Source organism: Dendropsophus ebraccatus, chromosome 3 (genome assembly GCF_027789765.1).
Source record: "Dendropsophus ebraccatus isolate aDenEbr1 chromosome 3, aDenEbr1.pat, whole genome shotgun sequence".
In the NCBI taxonomy this organism is placed as follows: domain Eukaryota; kingdom Metazoa; phylum Chordata; class Amphibia; order Anura; family Hylidae; genus Dendropsophus; species Dendropsophus ebraccatus.
The window spans coordinates 127424551-127437300 of record NC_091456.1 but is presented as its reverse complement, the minus strand read 5'-3'; the positions used below and the strand labels follow the sequence as shown (position 1 = coordinate 127437300).

The 12750-nt window shown below is 40.6% G+C and overlaps 1 protein-coding gene across 3 annotated transcripts in view; it reads left to right on the top strand.

Annotated features, from left to right (window-relative positions):
• PRR16 (proline rich 16) overlaps positions 1 to 11227 on the top strand; it is a 292970-nt gene extending 281743 nt beyond the window's left edge. For all 3 annotated transcript variants that reach the window (XM_069964564.1, XM_069964566.1, XM_069964568.1), the window contains exon 4: positions 10271 to 11227. The gene's annotated coding sequence lies outside the window, so the exon portion shown is untranslated. The remainder of the gene's footprint in view (positions 1 to 10270) is intronic.
• The last annotated feature ends 1523 nt before the right edge of the window (positions 11228 to 12750 follow it).

Genomic DNA, 12750 nt, shown 5'->3' with positions numbered 1-12750 from the left:
GGAGGCTCTGTCAACTGCTCACACTTCCTACTGGGAGCATAACTCTGACTTTCCGGATCCGCTGATTAAGTGGGATGCGTATAAGGCAACCATCAGGGGAGCCTATGTCACAGGGGTGACCACTCAAAAGAATATGCATAGACAGGAGGAGGCCTCTCTAATGGCTCTTATCGATTCCAAGGACCCACTATCCCCTTCCTCGTACAGACCCATCTCTCTGCTCACAATAGATGTTAAAATTTTAGCTAAAGTTCTTGCGATGCGGCTTAACGGGGTTGTACACTCGGTAATACACCCTGACCAGACCGGGTTCATGCCGGGTAGAGCCACGGATATCAACATCTCCCGCTTATTTATGAATATAGCTGCTAGTGCGTCGGACGTCGTCCCAGGGTAGGTACTCAGTCTTGATATTCACAAGGCCTTTGATTCCGTGGAGTGGCCGTATCTGTAGTCTCTGCTTGGCGGGATGCGGTTTGGTCCACGGTTCCGGGCCTGGGTTCGGTTGTTGTACGCGGAGCCCACTGCTAGGATCCGCACTAACCTTGATCTCCTCCTCCTTCCCTCTCGGGCGGGGGACGAGACAGGGCTGCCCGCTGTCACCCTTACTTTTTGCCATCGCTATCGAGCCGTTGGCGGCGGTCATCTGTGCCTCGCCCTCGGTCAGGGGCCTCCAGAGGGGGTCCATTGTTGAGAAGGTGTCGCTATATGCGGACGATACTCTGGTCTACCTGGCGGATGTGGGATCCTCCCTGGTGGCTCTAATGTCGCTCATCCATGACTTTGGTGACATTTCCGGTCTGATGGTGAACTGGTCTAAGTCGGTCCTTATGCCCCTGTCGCCCTCTCTCCCCCTGCCTACTACCTTGCCAGATCGGTTGTTGGTGACTCGTCAATTCCAATACCTGGGTGTGGAGGTAACGGCCTCAATAAGCAGTTACATGTCCTTGAACCTAACTTCTCTCCTGTCGGCCACTAACCTCCGCTTACAGAAATGGGGTCCCCTTCCGCTTTCCTTACTGGGTAGGATTAACATCTTTAAAATGATCTTCCTTCCTAAATTCCTCTATCTGTTTCACGCTTCCCCTGTCTTTCCTCCCAAACAGTTCTTTACAGATTTGACCAAGATTCCGAGATCCTTCTACTGGCAGGGCGGGTCTCCTAGGATTGGATACTCTCACCTCCTCGCGCCTAAACATCAGGGGGGCCTTGCTGCTCCTAATATGTATCACTATTTCCTAGCCTCTCAATTGGTATATGCTAACTGGTGGTTGGACCTGGATCTTAGTAATGCAGCGGTGGCGTTGGCCGGGGCGCTGGTGGGCTCATATGAGGGTTTGACGAATACCCTTTATAGATACGCCCCTTCTTCATCTTAGACCCCTCCTCTAGCTACGGTACAAAAGGTATGGAGAATTGTACATAAGCAGATGTCCTCGTCCCCCTTCTCCCCCTGTACACCCCTGTGGCTCAATCCTCATCTCCTGGAACTCTTAGGCCTACAGGGTGCTTCTCTTTGGGGTAAACATGGGGTTCGCTATTTATCACATATCTTCGCATCTGATAATGTGTTCCGCTCCTTCTCTGACATGTGTGAACTCTATGGGATGCCTCGCACAGCGTTTTTTCATTATCTGCAGCTGCGTCATGCTGCGTTCATTCTCAGTTTGGCAGCCTTACGGTTCCCCTGGAGTTCACACCGGCTGAGAAACTTTTAGGTTCCCCTGACCTTGACAAGCCCCTGACGCATAGTTATTTACTATTGAGCCCAGAAGACTCGTCCCCTTTTCAGAAGGCGTATGAGAAGTGGGTGGTAGATATCCCCTCCCTGGGGGAACGGCAGTGGAAAGAGGTGGTGCACACGTATTACCCTACGGTGGTGAGCGCTAGAGACCGGTTGATTCAGTTTTGCTTTCTAATGCAAACGTATTATACTCCGGAGAGACTAAGGAAGATGGGGGTGTCCCCATCGGACACTTGCTTCAAATGTATGTCGGATGTTGGCACTTTCATGCACGCTGTATGGTCATGCCCTAAAATGCAAACCTTCTGGCGTTCGGTTTTGCAATTTCTGTCCGATCACTTTGACTTCCCCTTTGTCTGTACCCCTTCTGTCTGTCTGTTAGGACTCATTAATGGTATCACACGAAACAAATACTATAGGATGTTCATTAGATTTCTTTTATTCTGCGCTAAAAATTTTTTAGCCTTGGAATGGAAGTTTGTGGATGTCCCTTCTCTGGCTCGTTGGAAACAGTTAGTTAATAAATACGTCCCACTATATGAAGCCCTCTACGAACATCGCAAATGTCTCCAGAAGTTTAAGAAAATATGGATTCACTGGCTCATGCTGGATGAGACGGCCGATGTTTGATCCTTTTTGTGGTTTTCTGGCTGGGGGGGGGGGGGGAGGTGCGGCGCTGTCCCTGTATGTGTGTGCTTGTGTGCATGAGGAGTCTTTTCTGTTCTGTCCGTTCCTAATGGTTCATGATCGCTATTGCCTTACGGTCTAGGTGTTTGAGACGCACCTTCGCTACTACCCCTTCTTACGGCACTATTGTAACTGCTGCTAGCCTTACTACACTGAGTTTCTCGAAGATGTGTCTCTGTGTACCATGTGACGGGCGGATTGTGCCTGGTTTGTCTCTGTATGTCTTTTCTCTATGAAAACCAAAAATGTTTAAATAAATTCTTTAAAAAAAATAAAAATAAATAAATAACAGCAAATATTTGCCATTAAATGGCAGCCATCCACTCAATTTCAACATTGTGTGAACAGAGTCTTTATGTGTTTTCAATCCACTCCTTGTTTTGGTTGCAATATGAGGACCACAATACTGACTGAAATATACGTAGTGTGAACCCAGCCTCAAGGTGTACTCCATCTAAAGGTAAAAAGAAAATAACCAGCTGCAGAAGCAAATAGCATTTCTTACCTGTGTGACCTAGTTCTGAAACTACCAAAAATCCATTGGTTTTGGGGGTCTTCGTTCTGTATTTTCTGGCTGTGCTTCCTGGTTGAGCAGTTGCCTTGTGCTAAAAGTTCCAGAATTCATTGCTTTCCCTCAGCTGCTCTTCACAATCTTCCACCCTGCACATTCACTGCCCAAAGCTGTTGCAGAACATTTAGGCCATGGGTCTCCAAACTGTGGCCCTCCAGCTGTTTCAATACTACATTTCCTATCATGCCTCGACAGCCAAATCCAAAGCTTTAGCTGTCCGGGCATGATGGGAATTGTGGTTTTGCAACAGCTGGAGGGCTGCAGTTTTCGAGACAAATGATCTAGGCTGTGTTCACACATTGCAGTTTCATTGTGTTACTAAATTATTTAATTGCAGCAATGCATCATTTCATTGTGTTCTTGCCCACACAGCATGCTGTATTTTTTACCTGTAATGCCAATATTGAAATAAAATAATGATTTTTTTTAAATTAAATTTTCTCTTTTCATAACCACACCTGATCAAGCATCTTTTGTCTTTAAAGTTGAGCCCCACAATAAGGAATTTATCCGATATTATCTTACACGAAATACACTGTTTATGCCTCGTTTTTTGTCTAGGTGGGATTGGCAGTGCCGACTCTGATCCTCTGTGCCAATTAGCATAATTGAATTGTGTTACTGCAGAATTTTTGTAAATATGCTGCAGTACTGTAATGAGACTTCAACATTTGTGAACACAGCCCTAATTTCACTGCAGATTTTTGCACAATCAGTGAAGTTGCAGCAGCTGCTTCTGTCACTCCTTGTCTGCTCAATTGTAGGCTAGAGGGGCTGGTCAGAGATGGTGAATTGGTGAATCACTCATGGAGGTGAGAGATCCAGCCAAGCCTCCTGTGAAATCAGAGATGATGCGTTGATACAGGGGAGAGAAGTTTAGTGGTCCTTTCATTTTCCATTTCCTGTCAATAGTGAAAAGCCTGAAAATCTACTATTGGTGATAACATTATATTAGAAAACTATATATCTTGGGTTGAGAGTTTCATTTAAATACAATTTCCTCATACTAGAGTACCCCTTTAAGTCACATGTTCTCTTGTACATGACAAATGGGTGTAGTCATGGAAGCACAGTAAACATTTCTCCACTTTTTTATGGTTAACAGAAAACATGCAATTTAGATTTCCTTCAAGAGAAAAACCTCTCTAGTCCTGCCCATAGGTAGCTGCCCTGTAAGACAAGAGACACAGTTTTCTTCCTTCTGAAAGAGACATCATTTGTATACTTTTTTTTCCAAGGAGCATTGTCTGTTAACACCAAATTGACCTACATAAAGTGAACCAATAACCCCCAAGAGAAAGAAATGGAAAAATTTGGTCTTGAACCAAACAGGTGACATACTTTTATACCCTTCTCATTGTTCTTGGAGTTTAGAAGAATACTGCTGCTGAAGGTGATAGGTTTGTTTTTTTTTATACAGAATATACATGATTCTTACAAGACCCACTGATAAATGACATAAACAACAGTTTAATTCACCACAGTCTTGTCTTTTGACAGTGGAATTCATTATGACGACAAGCATTCAGTCACTCAATAGATTACGCTGTCTTCTATGGTAGCATTGGAGGTGTGCCAATATCTGCTGTGATTGCACCTGGATGCTGACAGTTAGTAATCGTGTCTAAGCTATCAGATTCTTTGACCTTTTTGTTGTCATCTTAGCTTACTTTTTCCTATACATGAATATCCTAACAGACCTCACATCTATTAAACATTACTGTACATTAATTCCAGAGGGCCGTTCGAGAATTGTTAGCAGCTTACAGTATTTTAATGGATGTGGCATATGCACACTTGTTTAAAGTTTTTCTGTACTTTTAGATGACTTTTCAGGATAAGCTACTGTGTATTCACATGTGGAATAAACTCTATTTCTTATTAATATATGCCTGGTATCAGGCATTCTTCACTAGTCCCCCCCCCCCCCCCCCGCCTCCCTCTCAGTACCAAACCCTCAGAAGTAGCAGCACCATGGAAGACTTTAGACTTGTAAATTGAGTTGGATATTGAAAGTAAAAGGAACACTTAATATGGCTGTTTTGGTGGTCTCCTTACAGGAAGAGCCACCCTTTGGATGGGCCCTTCCCTGAAGGGATATCTGGCTACTCACATGTTTTGAGACTCTTAAATGAGGCTCAATGGACTCTTTTTGTAAACTTCTTATATCCCTATCCCCTACCAGTCCTTTCACTCACCTTCTATGAGTAGTGCAACCTGATCTATGGGCTGAAAGTCCATATACTCTCTGCTCAACAGAGTCTGTGGAAAGGATCCCGGGACCTAGATGGAAAGACGGGCAAATACAAACAGTGTGAGCCCTAGCACTAGGACCCCTAAAACAGTCCCTGACTACTTGCCAGTCCAACTCTAGATGAGGGTTGACAATTGGATTCTGTTCCCTTCCAAATTTTTCAGGCCAAACAAGAAAAATCAAAATGAATCATAATGATTATAAGTGATGTACACCTGATATTCACATGCTTATACAAGCAGCATTTACATTAGTAGCATTTACTGTGTACTGTAAAACAATTACAATTTTTAATCACAATAACGTATGCAAACTTCTCTGGCCGCAACATAATCATAGAAACATTATTTTTTATTATAGAAACTAGAAAAAAATGTAAAATAAGTACAGATGGTGACCCTACATGCCTTATATACAACAATTACATCAACTTAGTGTCTCCTCATAAACTAGCTGGCAGGATGTAACCCATCTGCCTATGTACTACCTGGCCCAGGAATAGAAATCACACCACTTTACAATCACCACTGATCTATAGTTCCGCCCGTTTTAAAACTGTTGAAAATCTGCTCTCTGGATTTTCAGAGGCACATAGCACATACTGCTTATGTTTCCTGGAGTCATATATCACTGTATTTTATTGGCTGAAATATATGATTACAGATTATTGGTACATGGCATGAAATCATTCCCATGATTTTATATGTTTTATAAATTAGTAAAGTGCTTTAAGATTATTCTTAATTTAAAATTAACCTGCCGATGGGTTATTAAAACTTTAAAATTTCTTGCCAGAGAACATGATTTTCTAGCTTCTCCAAATTCATTCATAAGGTCAATGTTAAAAGGATGATGAAAAGTATACATAGTTTATTTAATGACAACCTGTCTAATGTGACATGTGAATGCTTTAAAGAAATTAGACCCTTACATTGATTTTTGTGAAATGTATGTATTTATTATTATTATTATTATTATTATTATTATTATTATGAAAGTAACAAAAATATAAATGTAAATAGTGTGCACTGTTAGGACACAGTCGGACACAACATGTGGCTTCTTATCTGTTAAACAACTATAACTCTCAGCATGCCCTGACACCCTACAGGCGGGATTGTGGTCCAATTGGCATGACTGCTTTCTACCATGCTGCCTACAAATTAGGCAGCATTTTCTAAGTAAGAAGCTCCCCTTTTAAGTACCAAATAGATACAAACCTATGTATTAAATGAAGAGTCAGTTGGGTCTAATGTAACTGAGAATAGGGAACAAGAATAATTATATTTTACATCTGTTATTCTAAAATAAAATCTGGCACCAGTTAATCCAACAGAATGTTTTACAGTTTGATGAGGATCTTACTTTAGTAATTTGATGAGTGCAGATTTTTAAATAACTCCAGACCTTTGTCATCCTTTGATGCAGTAAAGACACATGCAGTGAAAGAGATATCTTAAATCCAATTATTTTCAGCGCACAGTTGTCACATTAGTTGTAAGCGTGTTAAAGACAAATGCAGAGGAACCATTATAATTGTCTCATACTTGCCTCTATAAATAAATGTACAGTATATAGTATTGTGCTTTACAAGGTCTATTTCATTAGGTACGCTTAAGATGCACAAAGAACATACAAACTGACACATTTAAAGCATTTCTGGACTAGGAAAGCAATTGTTCCCTTATATTGTATTAGAAAATGAGACTATAATGTCAGAAACTATAAAATACCATAAAGTAATAAATAGTACACACTCTACATGTACTTCAAAATTTGGGACAGAAGTATGCTGCCGAAATGAGTGATTGCATGTTAATGCTGATGTGTTATTCTGGTTCATGTTCTTGAGATTGCAGCGGGTCACAGAAGTAGAACTCCTATGATCAGAGAGTTATCCTCTATCCTGGAAAAAGGGGATGAGTTCCGATTGTGGGACAAACCCTTTAACATTCCAGTGTCATATAACAGTGGTCCCTCAAGTTACAATATTAAGTGGTTCCAGGACGACTATTGTACAGTATATTGAAAATATTGTATCCTGAGAGTAAAACTCTATGGAAAACTGGTAGTTGACTCAGTAGCCCCCAAAATGTCACTCAAAAATGAGAAAATAAATTAGATTTAAAGAATAATAAGCAATAATAACTAATATGGGTAAAGCAAATCCTTACGTACAACAGTCAGAAAGATCTACTGGAGACTGTAAATGAGAGTTTTTAGGGTTCTGTACAGCTCATGCAGGGTCTCAGAAAAGTAAAATGAAGCCATTCACCTCTGATGCACAAAGAAGCAGCTGATTCTGGCACAGGTAAAGAGCAGTACAGGACATGTAGTATCACACTTCAGTGTAGAGAGGAGCTACTAGACAGCCAATCACTTCTTGCACTTTACTAACACTGGGGTTTTACCAGCAAAATGGCCACTTTTATTGGTTAATCATCTAGTTATTCACATGTGCCGCAGATCCTGACTGTCTGTAGTAATGGATGTTTAGTCTGGTCTCAAGTTACTATGGTACAGAAAGAGCCATTGTATGTTGAAAATATTCTAACCTGAGGCCATTGTAAATTGAAGAATCACTGTAAATTATATTATACTGTAAAATGTCCCCAACACTGTCCAGGTATAAAGTGTCAGTGTGTTAATTTGTTCCAAGGGTGCCCAGGAGGCCAGTATATGCCCTCATTGTTTTGTTGATGGGGAAATCGCCAGAAACCCTATATACCCAGACAGTTCTGCACTGTTAATGTAAATTGTAATGTATGCACATTAGAAATAAACTAAAAACATTTAACATCCTAAATACCTAATAATCAAACTGAGATGTCATAGTGTATAGATAGAGGGGTCCTGTATATCTGTAGTGTATAGTTTCGAGGGGGGGGTCTTTATACCTGTATTGTAAAGTTGGGAAGGGGGTCCTGTATACCTGTAGTGTATAGTTCCGGGGTCCTTTATACCTGTAGTGTGTAGTTTGGGAGGTCCTGTATACCTGTATATAGTTTCGGAGGGTCCTGTTTACCTGTAGTGTAAAGTTGTGGGGATCCTGTATACCTATAGTGTTTAATTGAGAGAGGTCCTGTTTACCTGTATTGTATAGTAGAGTTTGGAGGGCTCCTGTATAACTGTAGTGGATAAGAAAATCCGGCACTCACCTAGTGGAGTTATGCTTGTTTATTTATGTGCAAAACATCATAAAGTACAGGAGGATGCGTTTCGGCATATAGCCTTCATCAGTTCCAAGGCTATATGCTGAAACGCATCCTCCTGTACTTTATGATGTTTTGCACATAAATCAACAAGCATAACTCCACTAGGTGAGGGCCAGGATTTTCTTATCCACTATGTCTGGGACGCCATCCTGCCATGAGCATCACCACCACAGAAGTGCTGTCTCCTCAAGAATACAAGATTTTCCTGTATAACTATAGTGTATACTTGGGGGAAGGGGGTTGGTCCTGTATACCTGTAGAGTATGGTTGTATGGAAGGAGGTCCTTTATACCTGTACGGTATAGTTTGGGGGTCCTTTATACCTGTTTTGTATAGCTGCAGGGTCCTGTATACCTGTAGTGTACATTTGGACTGGAGGTCCTGTATACCTGTAGTGTATAGTTAGGGGGTCCTGTATATCTCTATTGTTTTGTTGGGGGGTCCTGTATAACTGGAGTGTATAGTTGGGGATAATGTATATTGAAAGTGTATAGTGGGAGTCTTGTATAAATGTACAAAACACATTGATCACTGAACTCAAGGAGATCAGGGAAAAATTCCAATGAAGAACTCAATCAAGAGTGTCCACTGATGCCCCCCAAAATAAATAAGCAAAACAAGAGTCCGCAGAGTGTAGTGTATAGTTGGAAGTCCTATATACCTCCATTGTATAGTTAGGGGGATCCTGTACACCTGTACTATATAGTTAGGGGAGTCCTGTATACCTGTAGTAGTGTATAGTTGTTGGGGGGGGGGCTGTATACCTGTTGGGGTGTCTACCATTTATTTCCATGGATCTGTTTTGAGGCAGCCATCCAGAGCAATTAATCAGATTCCATCTCCTTTTGAAAATGAAAGTAGTAATGGTATTGGTTGTTAGGGATTCAGTATACCTTTCTAACCACTGTGTGTGTGTGTGTGTGTGTGTGTGTGTGTGTGTGTGCGTGCGTGCGTATGCGTGTGTGTAGCGGGTGTGCTCAGACACTGACATAATCTTTGTGAGGTAAAATCAGATCACCAGAACATTTATTTACATGTGTCTTTTCTCCTCATGAGCTATCAAGCTATCAACAAGCCTGGCTGTTATATTTATGTTTCTGAATCTCTGGATGTGCACATTCATGTCTCTATAGCTGTGGCTGAGGTTAATTCCATCACTTGTGCATTGCTGGGGAGACACACAGCTCTAATTATGTCACCTGTGTGTGAAGTGTGGAGTTTCCCCCCATTCATTTATATAGGGCGCTCTTCCCCACCCCCCTTCTCTCCTGTACATCTGGCAAGGACGGGACCTTTACTCTAACCTTCCCGGCACCCAATTTATCTGTGGACCAAATTTGGGGTCAAAAAGCTCAGATGTTCAGAAGTCTAAAGAGGACAGACAGAAGGACAGACATTTATTTTGCTTATATACCTTATTTAACTGTGTATAGTTATAGTATGGTTATTTAGCTGTTTTTGTAGAACAACGTACAGTAAGTTCGGCCAAACCTAAACCTGATTGCTTAGCTGTTGAATGCGCTGCCTGGAAAAGAAGGATGTATCCCTAGGGATATCAAGAAAACATAGATACAGCTATAAGTCCCCTATGGCTGCATCCATACTCTTCAGGCAGCCGTCGAGCAATCAGGTTTTGGTTTGGTCAAACTCACTGTAAGTGCTCCAATTGTAATCCTTTTTTTTTTTTTTTTTTTTAAAGTCACTATGTTTTGTATCCAGTTTACACATGAAGATGACTGATAATGGGAAAATGTATTATTTATTGTAAAAAAGTGAAATATTTTTTTTCTCTACTTTAGGTCCCAGAGACAAGAAGAACCATCAACAATCAGCAGCTTCTCCACAGGTTTCTTAGATTTACATTCTTCATTGTGACACCTGCTTGGTGAAGCTATGGATATATGTGACAAGAGACTCTTTCTTAGACCTTTGGAGTCACAGCACAATGAATGGAGATTTCCTAAAATAGGTTTTGTTTTTAAACTCATTGCCCAAAATAATTCACGGTGTTCACCAAGGAAAAAATGTAAAACTAAGTGAACTGACCTGCAGCTGCACCTTCTCCTGAGTACAACTAGAAAAAGAAGGACAACTAAAAATCTTAAAGATATCCGGCATCACCGAGCTTTTTTGTTTCTGGACAAAAGCAAACCAGTATCATTTATAGGTTCCATAAAGATGTGGACGCTTTTAACTACAGTGAAGAAGATTATCTCTCATATTTTTTAAAGCCATAGATGAAAATACATTTGACAATGGGACAGTGTTAGATCTCTGAATGAATTACCAGCTGTATTTCAACAGTTGTGGATTTAATTCAATGCACGTCATAAATCTGCACTGTCAGTTCCATTCAGGGTAATGATATGTGCCATCATTTGCACAGATGGACAGAGCATCTAAAGACAATTTCATAGTACCTATATAGGGGCTTGCAAGATAAATGGGAATGTTTTCTTTACATGGACACTTCACTTTCCTTACCCCAAATATTTTTTTCTATCCGTACGTAGCAAGCAACCAACCACAATCCCATCAACATTGCTAGTGTTCATTAAGGTGTGATACTGCCAAATTAGCCTTTGACCTACTATATGCGTAGAATTTTGACCTTTGTCTCGTTTTATGTTATATGTTATCGGATTAAATTTTTCAAATATTTTTCTAAAATAAAGTTGCCAAGGATAATTAATAATTTATTCACATAAATACCAGCATTCGGTGCACATCCACCATATTTCATCTCATAGAGAATATTAAGCCTTTATTATATTTTGTCTTTCTATTCATTTTATTGATAAATGTGTTTACTTTGTAACCAACTTTCATTTATTTTGCTTATGTTATGAAGAGATGAAACATAGAATATTTTTTTTAATGTAACAGAAAGATATCTTGCTTTTATGTCAGGTCATTGCAATTTCAGGCTAAAAGCTTTAATATAAATACTATGTATATAATGTAAACTTCTGATGTAAACTTATATAGTATATTTCTACAAGCATACATGTACAAATTATAAAAAGATATTTTTCACTACACAGATTGGGTAAAAATATTTTGATAATTAGTTTATGATGGGTTTAAGAGTGCAGGTATAGATGAAAATTATTGTTTGAGTGTCTTAAGAAGTTTTTAAAATCAAATTTATCCAATCATTTCCAAATAAAAAATTATTTGGAACATTGGCAAGTAACTTGTGGAATTTTTCCATTAACACTAAAACTTGAGAGGAAAACACAAGGAAAATACAGTTATCCATTTTTTGATTACTGGCTAAAGTATTAGGTGTATGAAACCATTTAAGGGGAAACTTTCAGTAGGTTTGAAGCATCTAATCTGCTGATATGTCCCTATAGCCCAAGGGAGCTAAGGATGACATATATCTCTTGGACTTGACAAAGAAAAGTAAAAACATAAAAAAGGTGGGAAAAATGTCAGTGTATCACTACCATACCAATACCATATACCATGAGTTAGGAACTGACTGCGTCACTGTTAGGTTGGCACTCTAAGACACAGGATAGTTGAAGCCCTGCACTGGCACCCTACCACTATCACCCCTAGGTGTCAGCTGGTAATTTGGCGACAGTCCCTAACCTGAAAGGGTGAAACAAAAAGACGAAGAGAGAATGAACAAACACAATATGCTCAAGGTAAACAAGCCGGGCCAGTAACTATCAATCAAAGCAGTACAAAATCTGAAGTTGGAGAGAATCTTCAGGAAGTCAAGCCAAACTCAGAGAAATCAGGGAATCCACAACCAGAATATAAAACTAGTTTAGTCATACTCTAAAGAGTCTCTATCGCAGGCAAGGGACAATGATAGGGCAGTAGTCTTATGGAGGCTGGAGTCCAGGGAATTAAAGGTCAGAAAATTCAGCCCCCTGACAGAGCTTAATGGTGGTGCTGGCCACCAGTCAGCATAATTATAACCTAAAACACCAAAGCCGTTCTGCCAGGGAGCATTAAAGTCCCCGCCAAGGCAATAACTAAGGTCACCGGTGGCATATCCTTAACAACTAGCTGGTGCGGTCATCAGGGATACCGTCAGCGCACCCCTAACAACCGGCAGGGCTGGCTGTCAGGGATGGCATCAGCACTACCAGAGAGCCTGCCACGCACTCCTGAAGTGCTGGGAGCCAGGCGCGTGACCCAGCTTGTGACAGTCACACAAAGTTTTGTGGTCAATATGTTCAATCAAATCCAGAAGTGGAACCAACTCTCAAAAAATCTATGGAAATATTTGCACCTTTTTCTGTGTTTTGCTTCCATTCCT